The 16,413-nt window shown below is 42.4% G+C and overlaps 1 protein-coding gene across 2 annotated transcripts in view; it reads left to right on the top strand.

Annotated features, from left to right (window-relative positions):
• Positions 1-16,413, top strand: part of UBASH3B (ubiquitin associated and SH3 domain containing B) — a 145,668-nt gene that overhangs the window by 70,837 nt on the left and 58,418 nt on the right. The gene's annotated exons all lie outside the window — the stretch shown is intronic.

Below are 16,413 nucleotides of genomic sequence, written 5' to 3'. Positions count from 1 at the left end.
TCCACCTACCAGGAAGGCAGGAGGAGACTGGTGGTACCCTAAGAAGCCCAGGAAGTCTGGCTGTGCCCAGAAGGACTGGTGGTGCCCTGAGAAACCCTGGCTGTGTCCAGAGAGCCTGGCTGTGTCCAGGATACTGCATTCACCTCCAGGCTCCTCGCACAGGGACCCTCGCGGAAGATGCTTATCATGTAGATTGTGAGGCGAGACCCTGTAGGGGTGGAGTGTGGGGACAGAGTCCCAGAGATCAGTTTCCAGGCTCTCGGCCTCACGTGAAAGGTGCTGGCTCGGGTAGTAGATGGCCGTCAGCTGTGGCTAGTTGGCCGTCAGCTGTAACTAGTTAACCAATTAGCCACTGATATAAATGCCGTGGCTGCGTTGGTTGGTCAATCAGTTGGTTGGCAGGCAGAGAAGCGGACAACAGGTTGTAGGTCATGTGGATCCAGCCTCCAGTGAGACTATAGTGGTATGACTCCCCTATCTATGTCTCTATGGGTGTTCCTTTTTGGCCTAGCCATATCCTGCAGTCTTATGTGGGGAGTGGGACCAGAGACCCCGCAGGCCGCTTTGCACGACAAATGGCACATCGAGCAGGATCCCCCGCTCAACACCCTACACACTGTGTATTGGGGATCCAAATGATTAGGAGACTGCTTCCTGGGTTTCTTCCTCATGTTCAGCCTCCTGAGGACAGACAACCTAGCCCTGAGGGTTGACCAAAGAGCAGCTATATAGTGGGGTGTAGACAGAACTTTGACATGGTTCTGGAGTGTCCATATACCTGCATGCGGAGAGCCTCCTGATACCTGAAGGAGCCAGGGATAGGGCATAACTTGAATGGGGGTAGACCACAGATAGAGGGATCAGGGACTGCTGGCTGCTGTCTCTTTCCAAACTGTTATGTTCTTGCATGGAATGCCAAGGAATCTCAGAACTCTAACCAGACCACTGTGAAGGTAAATTTGTCAAATAGGAGGGTAAAACCTATTTTATTTACCAGTTTGCTCACTTCATTTGTTACTTGCAAAGATTTAGACATTGGGTGTGTGGGCCTCCCTTTATACTCTTTCCCAGCCCTGCACATTTTCAGTATTTATATCCTAATTGAGAATCAGGAATTTTGCAGCCCGCTGTACTTCATTTCGCCTTAATGTATGCTTAGGTTCTCCCATGGTATTTCTTGCAGTTTGTAAAATACAACTTACAAAGTCCTCTTGAAGCATCACTGATTTCCTGTGTTTATAATGGAGGTGAAGTCATGGTTTGTCTTTCCACAACCCCTCTTCCCATCCCCAACAAGCCTCAATTACATAACCTAACAAGCTAATTTAAAATAGCACTTGTGTATACCAATAACTTTATCATAAAAGCCTTCCCCTGAAATTCCCTAGACCCATTCAAAGGGACTGGTGGTATTCTGGACTCCACTCCATAAGTATTAGCCATAAGATCCAAAAAGCTGAGTTATTTTTTAAATTATTTCTCAAAATGGCTCCTCCTCTTCAAGTAGTGCCAGCATTCTGCCTTCTCTCCCACCCTCCCTCCAATGAACCATTTTCAATCTCTCTCAGTGAGTTATGTTGACACTCCCGACTTATAATGGTACACCCATTACTATACCTACATAATAGCAAACAGAAGGTTTTAAAGCCCTTTGGGATATGAGAATAAATGTCTCCCACCCATGTCTCTGTAGAGACCCAAAGCCCTTGTGCTAAATAGGAAATGAAAAAGGACTGCGACTATGTGGAGTGAGTGTAGGGTTGGGGTAAACAAATAGGTGACTTCACACAAACAGAAGATGTGCTCCGTTTTGCACTAGAAGACTAACCTTAGCAGCTTCCCACTCACTCCATCTCAAACCCAAATTAAATTTTAATTCAAATCATCATGAATGCAAAGTGCTTTTTTCACGCTCCATTATTTCTTGAGCTCCCTGGTGCCCAGTTTAAATGCATCAGGGAAAGATGTCTGGCAGTGACCGGATGAAAAAGGAGAAAGGAGAAAGGAGAGTCTTAACATTCTCAAGTATGTCAATAATAAGTCACTCGGAACAAATCCCAGCCATCTGGTTTGTTTGTTTATGTGGCTCGAGCTCATTGCACCAAAGCTCGACCCAAATAAAAGTTTCACATTGGTAATTCCTGCCATTCAACATGTTTGGCTCTCGTCTCTAAATGGGTGTCAACAGACAACATCTCCTTCCCACAGTCTTCCTTCATTCAGAAGTGCATTCATTCATAAATTTATCCCACAGACGTGTATGAGTAGCTCTGTGCTAGGGTTGGGGGAAGGGAGACTGATTACAGTGCAGTCCTTGCCTTAAAGTCACCCAAGGTATGTAAACAGATTATCATAGTAGTGAGAAGAGCATATGACAATAAAGGTACATATGGAAATGTATGGACTCAGGAAAATTAGAGTCTTGCTGCTGGGAGAATTGGGTGAAGTATCAGAGGAGGTGACATTTGACTTGGATCTTGAATGATGCACAACAGGGACAGCTGAATCAGGCAGATGAAATTTAATTTCTCCTCTCTTGATATTTACACTTCAAAAGTTTTGGTTTTCATGAACACAGGAAAAAGGATTGGAGGCTTGAAGATTTACTAGGGGCCTTACCCGGTTATAGTGAAGAGAGAGAGATAACTAAAAGGCATTTAGGACGGTTGAGTCTGGGAAGGACTCTGCCCTGGCAGATGGTGGTTACCAAGGAGAAAGGAAAGGGATTGACCCCAAAGGCTGACCCCACGCTTTGCTTGGGCATTATTCATAGGTTTACTAGCTGTTGATGGCTTCCAGTATGCCACTGGGTTGGGAACCGACTGTCCATAGAGGCTGTGGGGACAATTGTCAGCACACTGCTCATCTGGCTCAATTCAACATCCTGAAGATGTGGTGTGTTTCACATACAAACATCACTGCAACCACTGCTGTGATTCACATCTTGAAATAACTCCTAATCACTGGATGAGTATTTTAAGATGCAGCTTTCATCACGAAAGTCCCATTAAAGCAATTCCAGTAGAGTGAATAATCATTTCCCTCCTCTCATCAGACATGCTTGTCTTACAGAATTATGATGAGTTCAGTTCTCACTTTTTTAGCCCTATCTTTAAAAAAAAAAAAAAATCCCTCAGAGAAATGATCTGTGTCAAAAAGTTTCCCTCCGAGTATTCAGATCTGTCTTTTCTGGGTCAGCATTTCTCTTTACAGCTTTCCTTATCACAATTTTTTTTTAACCTTCCTGTTTCCTATCAAGCTTTGTATAAACTCATTTTGTCATTTCTTAAGCCATTAAGGAGTGAACTTTTCCCCTTTTTGGAAGCCAACACTTTTTCTGCACCTTCTTATTCACTGTACACATGAAGGTCACGGATATTTAAATGTTTTGACTATGTTCAATTATTTGCACTTAAAGAGTCAAGTAGAAAAGAGGAGCTGCATACATAATCAGCAAAATGACATTAGAGCAATCATATAGATAATACCCTATGGCATATATTCCCAATTTGTTTATTTGCCCTTGGAATGTACTTAAGATCTTGTTTTTTGCTCATTAAACTACTTTCATTTGCAATTCTTATACATATCAGAAACGGGCAGCTAAGTTTACAGTGGATAACCCATCAATATGTGGGTAACAGAAGACTAGTGTAATATAACTCTTCTATAACAAGAACAACTCATCATAAAGAGAGGTTAAATGCACAATCTTCTAAATAAGGAAAGAACAAAAGCCTAGACAGACAGAAGGGCCTTTTCCAGCAACCTGACTCATAAAGACCTAGACTTCATTCCTTTATTTATTTAACATTTATTGAACACCTAGTATATGATAGGTGCTGAAGATTCAGAGAAGCCAAAGACATTGTCCTGTCTTCTTTGTGTTCAGGAAAACAGCTTGACAGATATCCAAACAGATCTGTGAGTCCTTGGTTTGGAACAATGAATTCCACTATATAGCATAAAGAACTATTTGATCTGGATATAGAAAAGTATGCATAAGACATGTGTGGAAATAGGGGAGCAGGGTTCCAGGTAGAGGGCCTAGCATATGCAAAGACTAGGTAGAAAACAATGTATTGAAGGAGAGAGAGTTCAGATTCTTTGATATGTAGGATGCATGGGACAGAAATGGCAGGGTTGAGCTTGGAATGGTGGATTTGGGCACCTTCATGGAGCACCTTGGATACTATGTGGGAAAGATGTTATTCTGTAGGTAACAGGGAGTCTCTGAGGGCTTAAGCAGGGGTAATATGGTGAAGTCTAAGTTCTAGAATAACAACTCTGACAACAATGCAAATGGTGTGTAAGAGGGGAGAGAGACTAGGGGAAACCAGAACAGATGTGCCAGGTGAGAGATGAAGGTATTCTGGCTCAAGACAAAGGAGCAAAGGAGATGCAGTTAACCATATTTAGGATGCTTTGGTACCTGACAGAGAAAAGGGAATGAGAAAGATGGGGAAGTCAATAATGATTCCTAATTTCTACTTATTTCAATGGCATAATCATTTTTTGAAGTGCACAAATAAAACTGTCTACTGCTGGAGCATAGCTCCTGCTGCTTATCAGTGTTCCTCTACCCCTTTCAGAAATGGGTAACTCATCTCTAGAGTTTTGGGAAGGACGTGACCTCATTCCACATTCCTGACTCTTAGGTCTGTGGACTTACAATGTACAAGGCTTAGGCTTTTAGCTCTTTCTTCTTTAGTTCAATACACATCATTGTCATCATGCTAGAAGATAAGACTTGCAGAATGAAGACTTAGTCTTTTTCCACAAGAAGATCTTATACTTATGGAGGAGAAAGACATAAAACAGTAAATATTATACTAACCAAGGCAGAATGAAAACCAAAAGGCTATGAAGACATAGAGAGAAATTTGAGAGTTCAGTAGTATTTCGTATAGTTGTTCATTTTTACTAAGCACCCACCACATTTTTACTCAGTACTTCCCTTGGCACTGAGAATCATCAAATACATATACACTCTGAGGAGGAAGACAAACGTTAAATAAGTAAGTAATTACAAGTAGAATAAATAGTACTGGGAAAGAGAAATGCAGGGTTTCATTAGGATAAGTAGCTGAGAGATTAGTCTGAGGGAGCAGGAGTAGCAGCCCTGAAGATCTAAGCTGAGACATGAAGATGAGAAGAGATATTGGCATAGGGGAGAGAAGAGTGTTCCTGAAGAGATAAGTGCTTATTCACATGCTCAGTTGGGAAAAAACGTAGCATGTTCAAGAAACTAAAAGAAATCTAATGTCATTAGAGAATGTAGAGAACTAAAAGAAACCTAATGTCACTAGAGCATATAGAGAAGAGGGAATGGCCTTAAAAAAGGCTGGCAGGGGCCATAAAATTGCCCATATAGGCTTGTTAGCCATGTTACATAAGGTTTTGGAAATTTATCCTAAAATAAATATCAAGGGTTTAAGCAAAAGAGTGATGTGATTATTGCATATTTGGAGAATAAATTGGAAAGGGCAAAATTGAAAGCAGCAGATCTGTTAGGAAGCTGTTACAATAATCAAAGTGAAAGGTGATGATGGCTGAGCATCCGGAGAAGAGAACAGGTGTGTACGAAATTTAGGAGGCAAACTTGGGTAGGATTTAGTGACTAACTGGGTTTGGGATGAAAGAGAGGGAGGGAGAAGTCAAGGGTTAATCTTAAGTTTCTAATCTGGGAAACTGGATGGATGGCGTGTCATCAACCAAGAGAATCTGGAGAGAAGCAGGTTCCGAGTCGAGAAAGGTGACTGATTTTTAGACACATGAGGTTTAGTACAAGCAAGGTATTCAAGTGGAGATTTCCAGTAGAACACATTAGGAAGCTCAAAGGTTGAGAGAAGTGGATGGCACATATATAGAGGTTGAGGCAACATGAGCATGTAGAGGTAGGAGTTACAGCTATGGCATGGCTGAGATCCCCTAGAGAGAGTGAATAGAAGGTGGAAAAGATTCTTGAGGAATACCAGCAATTAAAGTGCCTATACAAGAGTCAGAGTTTATAGAGAAAGCTGAGAAGGAACAGCTAGAAAAAAGAAAAACCAAAGGGTGCATGCATATCTATATATCTATCTATATATATATAGATACATATATGTGTTTGGATGGATAGATATAGATTATAGATATAGGGATAGATGATATAGATATAGCTATGATGTCTGGGAAGTAAAAAGTAGAGAACAAAAGGAGTGTCAATAATGTGAAGAGCTGTTGAGAGGTCAAGAGAGACAGAAATTCAAAAAGCACATTGAATAGACTAGGGATTTGAATTCTCATTGCTACTTTCCTAGTGAACTGAGGCAAGTTATTATTTGACACTGAGCCTCATCTATAAATTGGTGTGATTGTACAATATTCAGATCAGTATTTAAACATAAGTATTAGCCATTATTTTTCACATTATTTTCAACATGAAGAAATATTGGGGATTTAGGGGAGCTTTTTGTGTGGTGAGGTGCCAATCATAGTGGTTTTTAGCCAGAGGGAAAAGTGAGGCTGAGGATTTGGGAGATTGTTTAAGTGTAAAGGAGGGCTTAACTGGGAGGAAGAAGTAGAAGATACAGGAGAAGGAAGAATTAACTTTCAATGGGAATAAAGCAAAATAACACCAGATGGATAGACATGTGCCAAAGAACCTGAGGTGTGGAATTACACAAAGAAACATGGTCAAGTGTGATGGTCAGGAAGATGCAGGATGGGCTACAGTGGGAGTTGAGCCTATAAAAAATGTTACATTAATGAGTTTGAGTATTTGAATTTTTATTTTGTGAATATAAAGGAACCGTGGACAGTTTTAAAAGAGTGGAAAATTTAACTCAATTTGTTTTAGGAAAATTATTCTAACAGTAGAGAGAAGGATGGATTACAGGGAAGAAAGATTTAAATACTTAGATAGGATCTGTCCACACTGTGGTTGCTGGTGGAACAATTTTATCAGACAGAAAAAATCCACGTGAGCATTTGACCTTGGCTTGGTCACTTAACCTTATCAAGACTCAATTTTCCCATCAAAAAAAATGGGGGTGATGGTGTTTATCTCTGAGGTTCTTTCGAGCATTACATTTTATATCAATACTTAGGTGCTTGGTATACAGTGAACACTTCATTCTTCCCATTCCTCACCCCTCAGCTTCCCCTCTCCAGCCAATCTTGATAGTATATCTGTATATCTTTCTGTCACCTGATTTTCAAGAGATGTAACTTTGCTTCCTACCTAAAATAAAAACAATCTTGTCGTCCAAAATCTTGTCTTCTTTCTTTAAAGAGTAGGGCTAAATTGTCAACTCTGCTCACTCCCTTATTTGGCAAATTGACATAATTTATTTGCTTTGCACCAAAATGTCTTTTTAAAAAAATAGTTTCAGGTGTACAAAATAATGTAATAGTTATACATTTACACCCCTCTAAAAGCGATAATCCCCCCAATCTACCACCCCTTTGACATTAGATATAGCTGTTGCAATACCATTGACTATATTCCCTATGCTGTACTCCACATCCTGTGCCAAAAAAATGTATATACATTAATTGTATTCATCTTTTGTTGTCAGTATATATTGAGTATTACAATTTTAATACAGATTTTTCCTTTCTTAAAATGTGTATACATTTTTTTGGCACCTTCTGTGTGTGCGTCTGTGTGTGTGTGTATTTATAGTTGACGTTCAATATTATTCAGCTTCAGCTTCAGGTGTATAGCATGGTGCTCAGGCATCTACACAATCCATGCAGTGATCTCCCTGGGAAGTGCAGTGCCCTTCTGGCACCCCACATAATCTTGATAACATTATTGATTATATTTTCCATACTGTATTTCATATCCCTATAGCTATATTGTGACTTTCTAATCCCTTTACCTCCTGCCCCATCCCCACCCCCTTTCCATCTAGTAACCATCAGTTTTTTTTCCCTATATCTCTGAGTCTGTTTCTGTCTTGTTTGCTTGCTTATTCTGTTCTTTAAATTCCTCATATAAGTGAGGTCATATGGTATTTGTCTTTCACAGTCTGACTTATTTCATTTAGCATAATATTCTCTAGGCCCATTCATGTTGTGAAAATGGTAAGATTTCATTCTTTTTTTATGGCCAAGTAATACATGCACCCCTATGTTTATTGCAGTGCTAGTCACAATAGCCAAGATACGGAAACAACTGAAATGCCCATCAATAGACGATTGGATAAAGAAGTTGTGGCACATGTATACAATGTCTTGATGCAAGAGTTTTTGTGTTTGGGGTTGGGCAGTGGCTTAAGTGACTCACTTTCCATTAAGCTTTTTAGGCACTTACCTACAAGATGAATAACTCGTCCGTTCTGGACAGATGAGAAAACCCTAATTTCTCCTCCAATATCTCTTGTCCTGTGTTCCATGACATCTGATTTGGTGAAATTCATTTCCACCCGGAAATAACTGGTTTCTGGAAAAGATATAATCTGGATTACATTCTTTAAAGCCATGTACTCTATACATCCTGTCATCCATACACATGCCATTTGATTCCATTTTGTTTTATTCATTGAATAAATTAGAGTGTCTGGTTGGTAGTTGGCAGCTATAGGGCAAAGAGGAATAACATTCATTTCTATACTCTGAATACTCCCATATTTTGTGGAAAAGACATAATTTCAGTAGATTGTGGCTAGATTAAGTAGGAGCTACCAACTGGCTTTAAAATGGGTGGGGACTAGGGAGCTGCAAGGGAATGTTTTAGTCAATCTGGCATTTATTTGAACTGAGTCAAAGTATGAGCTTGATTTTCCCAGGTGAAAAAAGGGAATGGCTTTCTTGATATGTTTCCTGATGAAACAGCATGTGATTTGAAAGAGGATGGATGGCTCTGAAAAGGGTGAAGGACTAGGATGTATGCCACGACCAGGATGCCAGCAGACATTCACTGAGCTTAGATGTGCCATGCAGGGTGCTAAGTGCTTTATGTTTTATTTCACCTGATTCACAGAACAACCACATTAGGCTGGTCTGTTATGACTCCCATTTTACATGAGAGGTGACTGAGGCTTAGAAAGGCTGAGTAACTTGTCCCCAATCACACAGTGATACAGCTATGATTTGAACATAAGCCGTCCCACTTCAGTGTCTTGGACCCTGTGAACCACCATGGCCCATGAGCTGGGTGCTGACTACGGCAGAGAGGAAAAGGGGCAGGCGGAAGGCAGGAGAGTGGACTGAGACCAGCTCTGAGGTACTGAACACTTACTATGGGGTTAGGTATATCTTTGCAGGTTTATTTTTTATAAAAGTCAATTGTATTATTTTTAAAGTGAAATAGAACCCAATATTTGGACACATGTTTTAGGAGAAATCTTACTTTAATTGGAGATAAAAAGTGTGTAAATGAGATGAGAGGATTAGGATAAGAAATCTAACTTTAAAACGAATTATTCTTAGGAATTTTGATTCCTGCTTACTTGAAAACTGCATAGTTTAATACTTAAATTGATTTTTCAGTCATCAAGGTAAACCTGAATAATGTAAAAGTACTTCTAAGTTATTCATTCTTTTCGCCTTAAAAATGATGAAATTTATTTTCGACTAAAAAATCAAGGAATGCAGATTGACTTTAACCTCCAGCTATTTTAAGAACTAAAGTAGATATGTGATTCAAATTTCTATAGGAATTTGCACAGAAAAAAATCTCTTCAATTTACTTTCAGTTCATAGAACAATTTTCATGTTCTGCGTTTTTTTTCCTAACAGTGAATTTTAAGAATTACCAATTTAATCTTTGTGCAAATATATTCATGAAATGTTTCAAAAAGCAAAAATAAACCCAAAGAAACAAAAATAAAAATCAACCACAAAAATAACACACTTGTTTTGGTTGTTTACTAATAGGGAACGTTTGGGTTCATGTCAGAATTTAGCTGATAAGCATAACTAGAGGTCAAATTTGCTTCATTTCAAGTCACTCCCTTTAAGATAAGTCAGTTCATATAGTGGTTACTCAACTTCCCACTTCATAGGAGCTGCAGAAGTACTACAAATTAAAAATCTTTGTTGGTCGCCTGAACTGTTTGGATTCTGAGGCCCAGTGATGCTTTGCTTGGAAGAGCACAGACCCATAACAAGGATCCCAGCTGCTCCCCTTCCCTCCCATAAGACCCTCACAACTTCCAAGCCCCATGAACATGAACTTGCTGAACTTGGGTGGCCAGGCTGTTTCAAGCCTCTTGTGGAGTGAGCAGAACCCCTCCCACGGGTTCTGCTTCCTGGAACCTTTTGCTGACCAATGAAACCAGCCTTGAGCAATTCACCCAACCCAAGCAGTCCAGCTGCAGTAGAACGACTCCTTCTGGAACCTGGGCCGCATTCACCACCCACACAGCTGAAGTCTCGTCTCTCCAGTCTGATAGTGGAGTGCAACCCTAAGAACCTCTACACTACCCTTCAACAAAAACAGTAAAGACACTCTTAAATTGGGTGGGGTCCAAGGTCATCTCAGGCATCCAGTTTCTCACTTGTCTCCATTGGTGATAGTCACTGACCTCATGGAGCACTAAAACCTGGAAGGGTCAGAAGAGGCTTTTAAGAAAAGGGTGGGACTTGGAGAAAGAGAGCGAGTATTCCAGATAGAAGAAGCACAGAGAGCCAAGAAGAGCAAGAAATTCTTCCAAGTGCAGGAATTTTTCATTTTGGTCCTGAAGATCTTCAGGAAAGGAAATTCCAGGGCTTCCCCTGAATCTGACCCATCCTTTTTCCTGTGACCTCTGATGTCCCATTTTCTAGGTCCTGGCTGTTAAATATGTGAAACCTAAAAACCTAAGAGGAAGGGGAATGTGATAAAGAGGTCATGGTCTGACAGAAATGCTAGCGTGCTGGAAAAATCCAGCTTGGTCTCGTTTTCTGTCCCCTTTTGTCTCCTTCCAGCCATATGCATGCTATCACTAGATTTATTCTCATAGGCTGGCTTGGGAGAGCAGCCTGCTGACACCCCTTCTCTAGAGACCCTTTGGCAGGAATACAGCACAAAGGGCTGTGTGTGTGTGTGCCCTCCATCTCAGCTTTAGAGCAGTAAGGCTGATTTCCTTCGCAAGGTCACTTCTGAGGGGAATAAAATGTTTTTAATCACTTCTCTCAGAGAGAGAGAGAGAGAGAGAGAGAGAGAGAGAGAGAGAGTTCTAGAAATGTCATTAACCCCAGAAATGTCATCTCACTAGGCTTCCCTTCAATCTTTCTTGGTAAATTGTGGAATTCAGTCCCAACTGCCTCGGGCAATTAAAGCATATAAATGGACCTACCCCACTTCGTGGTGCCAGGCCAGCTAGAGCTTGTTTCTGAGTGTGTGTTTTGGTATGTGTGTGCACACGTGTGTGAGCGAGCCAGTGATGGGCCTGGATGTTTGCCAGCCTAGTGGCACAGTTTTATTCCTTTTCTCTTTAGTTTTCTCTCCTTTCAGCTCCCTTCTTGCCATCATTTTTTTTGCTCTGGCTGTGCTGACATACCTGTCCACCTTAAATACACCCCATGTTCAGAACCAGGGTGGGAGATATTAGTTGTGACATTCTTGAAAATAGAGAGTTGAGATCAGAAGGTCTGCTTTTGCAACCCTGGAACAAGTGACTTAATCTATTTGCTCTCAACTTCTTCATCTCTTTAGTGGATAGAGTATTAATAACCTCTTAGAAGTGTGTTAAAAATTGAAGGAAATGCTGGTTATGAAAAATGCAAGGTACTGCAAGGATTTGATATTAGAGAATGGGTCCCTGGTCTATTTCATTGTAGAGTGGGATTGTGGACAAGGCACAGGGAAGAACATTTCCATTGCAAGGAAGCATGACTGAATAAGTAGCAGAGCACCCAAGGGATCAATTAGAGCTGCACATAGGAATTAGACCCAGAGGGCTCCTGAAAGAGGTGGTTTCCAAAAGAGGGGGCTCCATATTGGCAGACAGGAAGGTGAAGGGTGTTTCCTTCTTCTCACAGCAAACCCCTGGCTGGGGCAGAGAAGCAATCTGATCAGAGTGGCTGCATCTTTGCTGCCACCTGGACAGCTGAACAATCAGGACCCAGGCTGCAGAGAGGCAGCTTCAGCCATCAGCCAGGACTGATGCTGCTTAGGGTCTGTCTGGGGCAAGCCGGGGCCTTGCAGCCCAGCTCTTGCCTGTGGAGGAGACAGTCGCCAGCGAGATGTCCCTTTTGAATCCAGACCATGCACCTGGTCCTCTTCACACAGTTATCGCTTCGCCACCGCCCCTCCTCCCCCCGACCCCGCTCAGGCTTCCTGTTTTGAAACCAGTAGATGGAAAATGTTAGTACTGTCACTTTAACAGCTCACGCTATGTGTGTGTGTGAGAGAGATCTGGGGTGTGAGAGTGTGTGTGTGTGAACGTGTGTGAGTGTGGGCAAATGTGCGTGAGCATGTGTTGTATGTGTGTATGTTGTGTGAGAGTGTGATTATGCGTGTGTGAGCATGTGTTAGATGAATGTGGTCGTGTATAAGTGTGCACATGTATATGAGCATGTATGTGTGTATGTGACATTGTATGTTCGTGTGTGTGTGTGTGTCTGTGTGTGAGAGAGAGACTGTGTAAACATGAATGTACTACACAGCCTGGGAAAGGCAGCTGAGGCAGAGGGCTTGTCCCCACAGGGGACGCATGTGGGAGGGGGCTGTCAGGAGCTGTTGCCCTCCCTGCAAATCTGTCTGCCTGAGTGGCAAGAGGGAGGAGCACTGTAAAATTAGTGTATGCAGGCATGTGGGGGACAGCTGCCAGGGCCTTTCCTGTCAACCCTAAAATGCTCACCTCTCAGCATGTAAAAAGGTCTTTTTTCAAAAATGGCTTCCTAAGGAACTTAATCATGTAATAGACTTAGCTTTACGGGGAGGCAATATGTCCCGTCCATTTCTTTATCCCCAGTACATAGTACAGTTTCTGGCAGGAAGTTGGGGTCCAGTTCATTTTGCAGATATTTACGGGGTGCTCACTAGGTGCTGTGTTGGGCAGAGTCCATCTTGCTCCCTCGGAGATCCACCTGCACACTTTGCATGACTGGGGAGCACGTGTATCCCAGGGCATTGTGATTATTGGCTCCAGATTTGTCTCATCTCAACGGAGCTCCTTGAGGCCAGGAACTGTTTGTCTATCGCTGAATTTCCCAGAACCTGGCACAAGGCCTGGTCCTTCTCAGATGTTCAACACAAGTGGGATGGATATAAGGATGAGGGGGTGGGCAGGTGAACGTCCCCTAAGCCACCTTCATGTATGAGAGACAGACACGAAAGAGATGTCAGCCCAGGATAAGGCTGCAGACCAAGGCCCGAGGACCATGCAAGAGATGGACTTTTAATAGTGGCTGATGCTGACTCTGGGCTCCTTTCACGTGTTTGTAATGACCTGGGAAAGGAAGTTCAGAGTGAAACTCACACGTCTGTGGATGACGCAGAGCGCTTTTGGCAGTGAAGTGCCACACCAACGGGGTAGACTGGAAAATCTCCTAAGGTGTGAGTTGGCAGACAAGTGGAAGATGGCTTCATTGTGAGCAAATTCAAGCCACTGCGTTTAGGCAAAAGTTATCTGAGGTATAAGATGGTGCTTCTCGGTGATTAACATTGGCAGGAAAGAACAAGGACCGAGGTGTAACTCCATTCAGTCAATTAAGCACCTACTATGTGCTGGGCTTTGTGCTCAGGACTGTACCTCCCAACCTTGAATGACCTCACAGTCTAGTGAAGAAGAATATTTCCAATGTAGTGGGGGAAATAGACATAGAAGGCAATAATTAGAGATAGGAGTAGCAAGTGGTACTAGGAGAGTATTATAAAATTATGTGAGACCTCATAAGACACCTACTCTGGAGTAGGGACAGCAGGGAAGGGTTCATTCATTCCTCCCCTATTTAACGAACATTTCAGGGATTTTCTTTGCAGTATATTCTGAAAGCACAAAGTTTAAATAGATATGGAGCCTATTTCTAAGGAGCTTACAGTCCAATGGGGGATATACAGAAATAAAGTGTGGGAGAGGCCATGAGGGAAGATTTGTGATTCAGAAAGGAAGTTCTAAAAGGATTCCACCAAAGAGATGAAGTCTTAGCTTAAAGTCATCCTTTAAACTCACCACACAGAAAAGAGGAGGTGTGGACAATCTTACTAGACAAAGCAAAGTGGGCAAAAGTTCAACAGACAGAACTTCAGGGTATTTCGGACAATGCAGGGCTCCCAGGGCTGCAGCAGAGGCTGCATGGTGGTGAGGATGGTAGGGGGTCAGCAGGAGAGGCAGCCAGGCTGACAGGAGCCAGTGCAAGCTGTGGCCAGGGATTTGGGGGCCTCTGAAAGATCGTAAGTCAGACAGTGGCATGATCCAGGTTAGTATTTTAGGAAGATTATTCTGGCCTCAGTGGAGGGTAGACTGGATATTGGGGCATACAAGGGAAAGCAAAACCAGCAGCCAAGAGAACCTCTAAAATCATCCAAGCAAGAGCTTATGCACCCAGGGAGAGGGACTGGCCTGGTGGCATCAGCCAGTAAGATTTGGGAAATGTATTCTCTTGCTGTACATGCAGGGCACCCTGTGGGAACAACTCTGAGATCAATGCCTAGAAGCAACAGTAGACAGGAGGGAATAAAAGAGTACTGGAGTCATGGGTCTTCGGTGGCTAAGCTGTGGCTCTGTGACCTCGGACAATTGTCTGGCCTACCTGAGCCCCCACTGGGACTGCTGTGAGAATAAAATGAGTTTATATATATATATATATATATATATACATATGTATATATATATATAAGTTCTCTATAAACAATAGAGTAAGAACCCAGAGTAATGTGGGATGGTTTGAGATTTTGCACATTAAGAGATAGAAACCAAGGCTGCAGAAGGTTCAGAGGAGAGCAATGGGGTGATTGAGGGGTTGGAAGAGTTTCCTTATAGAGACAATGAAAATATCAGAGCTCTCCAAATTCAGTGGGAGTCCGCCAAAGTTTAGGCTTTATAGCACAGAAGTGGAGAAGGACTCGGGCAGACTGCCTGGGTTCAAACCCTGACTCTGCCATTTAAGACCCTCATAGTGTCTTGGATAAGCTACTTAGCCTCTCTAAGCCTCAGTTTCCTAATTTGTCTGATGGGAATGATAATCATGAGCTGATTATTGTGAGGATTAAATGGCATAATAATGACCTAACTGTTGTGAGGATTAAATGACACAATGCAAGTGAAGAACTTACTCCAAGGAGTGACACAAGATGAGCACTCAGTGTTAGCTATGAACGTGAACTGGGAAGAGGGTGTCCGTGCAGTGAGTCCCCAGATCCTACACAGCAGGTGAAGGATACCTCCCCTGTACTGGAAGAAATATGTTGTGGCAAATAAGAAAAGGTAGAGTGATCCCATACAGTAGATGGAAACTGATAAAATTCATCAGACCACAAGTGTGGGCAACTCTGGCCTCTCGTCCTTCAGGTCAGCAGTCAGCAGTCCCACACTGTCATACTCCTGGGCCACTTGCATACACCAGTGCTTTAAGGTTCATTTGTGAAGAACAGAGCACAGGGAAGGAAGGAGGGAGGGAGAGCCCTCTACTTTGGCTGCACTTACATGGAGAAAGTTTTTGTTGCCGAGACAGCCTGAGACAGCTGTGTATTCTCCGGGTCCCAGAGTGGTCTCTGCACAGTGTGTGCCCCAAACTACACATGGCAGTATGTTTATCCTCACTGTGAGAGGAAGAGCTGATACATCAGTTGTACTCAGGGCTGATCCCTTGCAGCTTTCTCTGTCACCAGAAACCCTCCCCCGAGATACAGCTGAATAATGTACTACATGTCTTTAGTTGGTCTAACTTGTAGGGCTGGCAGCCTGGAATGTAGTCATTGCAAATGATACTAATCTCTGAGCTGAATTCCAGAGCGAAATTGCTGCTACAGATGTCATAATTACATGTAGCAGATGCTTATTTTGTGTTTACTATATGCAAAGCACTGCATATATTGGCAACACTTGCCTAAAGCCTAGAAAATAATGACAATTGTTTGCTGTGGTATTGTGCTTTACATCTTATATCTGTACTCTTAACAGGGAACATTTACTGAGCACTCAGTGTGCACCAGACACTGTGTCAGTGCAAACCTTCAAACAACATTCTAAGTATTGCTACCACTGTCTAGTGTCAGATGAGAAAGGTCGGGGTTAGCTATATTCAGTAAATTATCCAGGAGTCGCGTAGCCCATGCATGATGGAACAGGACTCTGATAGCCGGGTCTGTCTGTCGAGGCCCTGGCTTGACCACTACACCACACCGTCTCTTAACTCTACCAATAGCTCTGTGAAGCCATCCTGATCGTCCCATTTTCATAGACGACACAGCAATGCCCAAAAGGGTTTTCCCTAAGTCACAGTTTGTAAATAGCAGAGTCAAGACTCACAGCCAGATTCTCTGACCCAGCCAGT

This window comes from Rhinolophus hipposideros, assembly GCF_964194185.1.
Source record: "Rhinolophus hipposideros genome assembly, chromosome: 24".
Classification (NCBI taxonomy): Eukaryota; Metazoa; Chordata; class Mammalia; order Chiroptera; family Rhinolophidae; genus Rhinolophus; species Rhinolophus hipposideros.
This window is presented reverse-complemented; position numbering and strand designations above follow the sequence as displayed.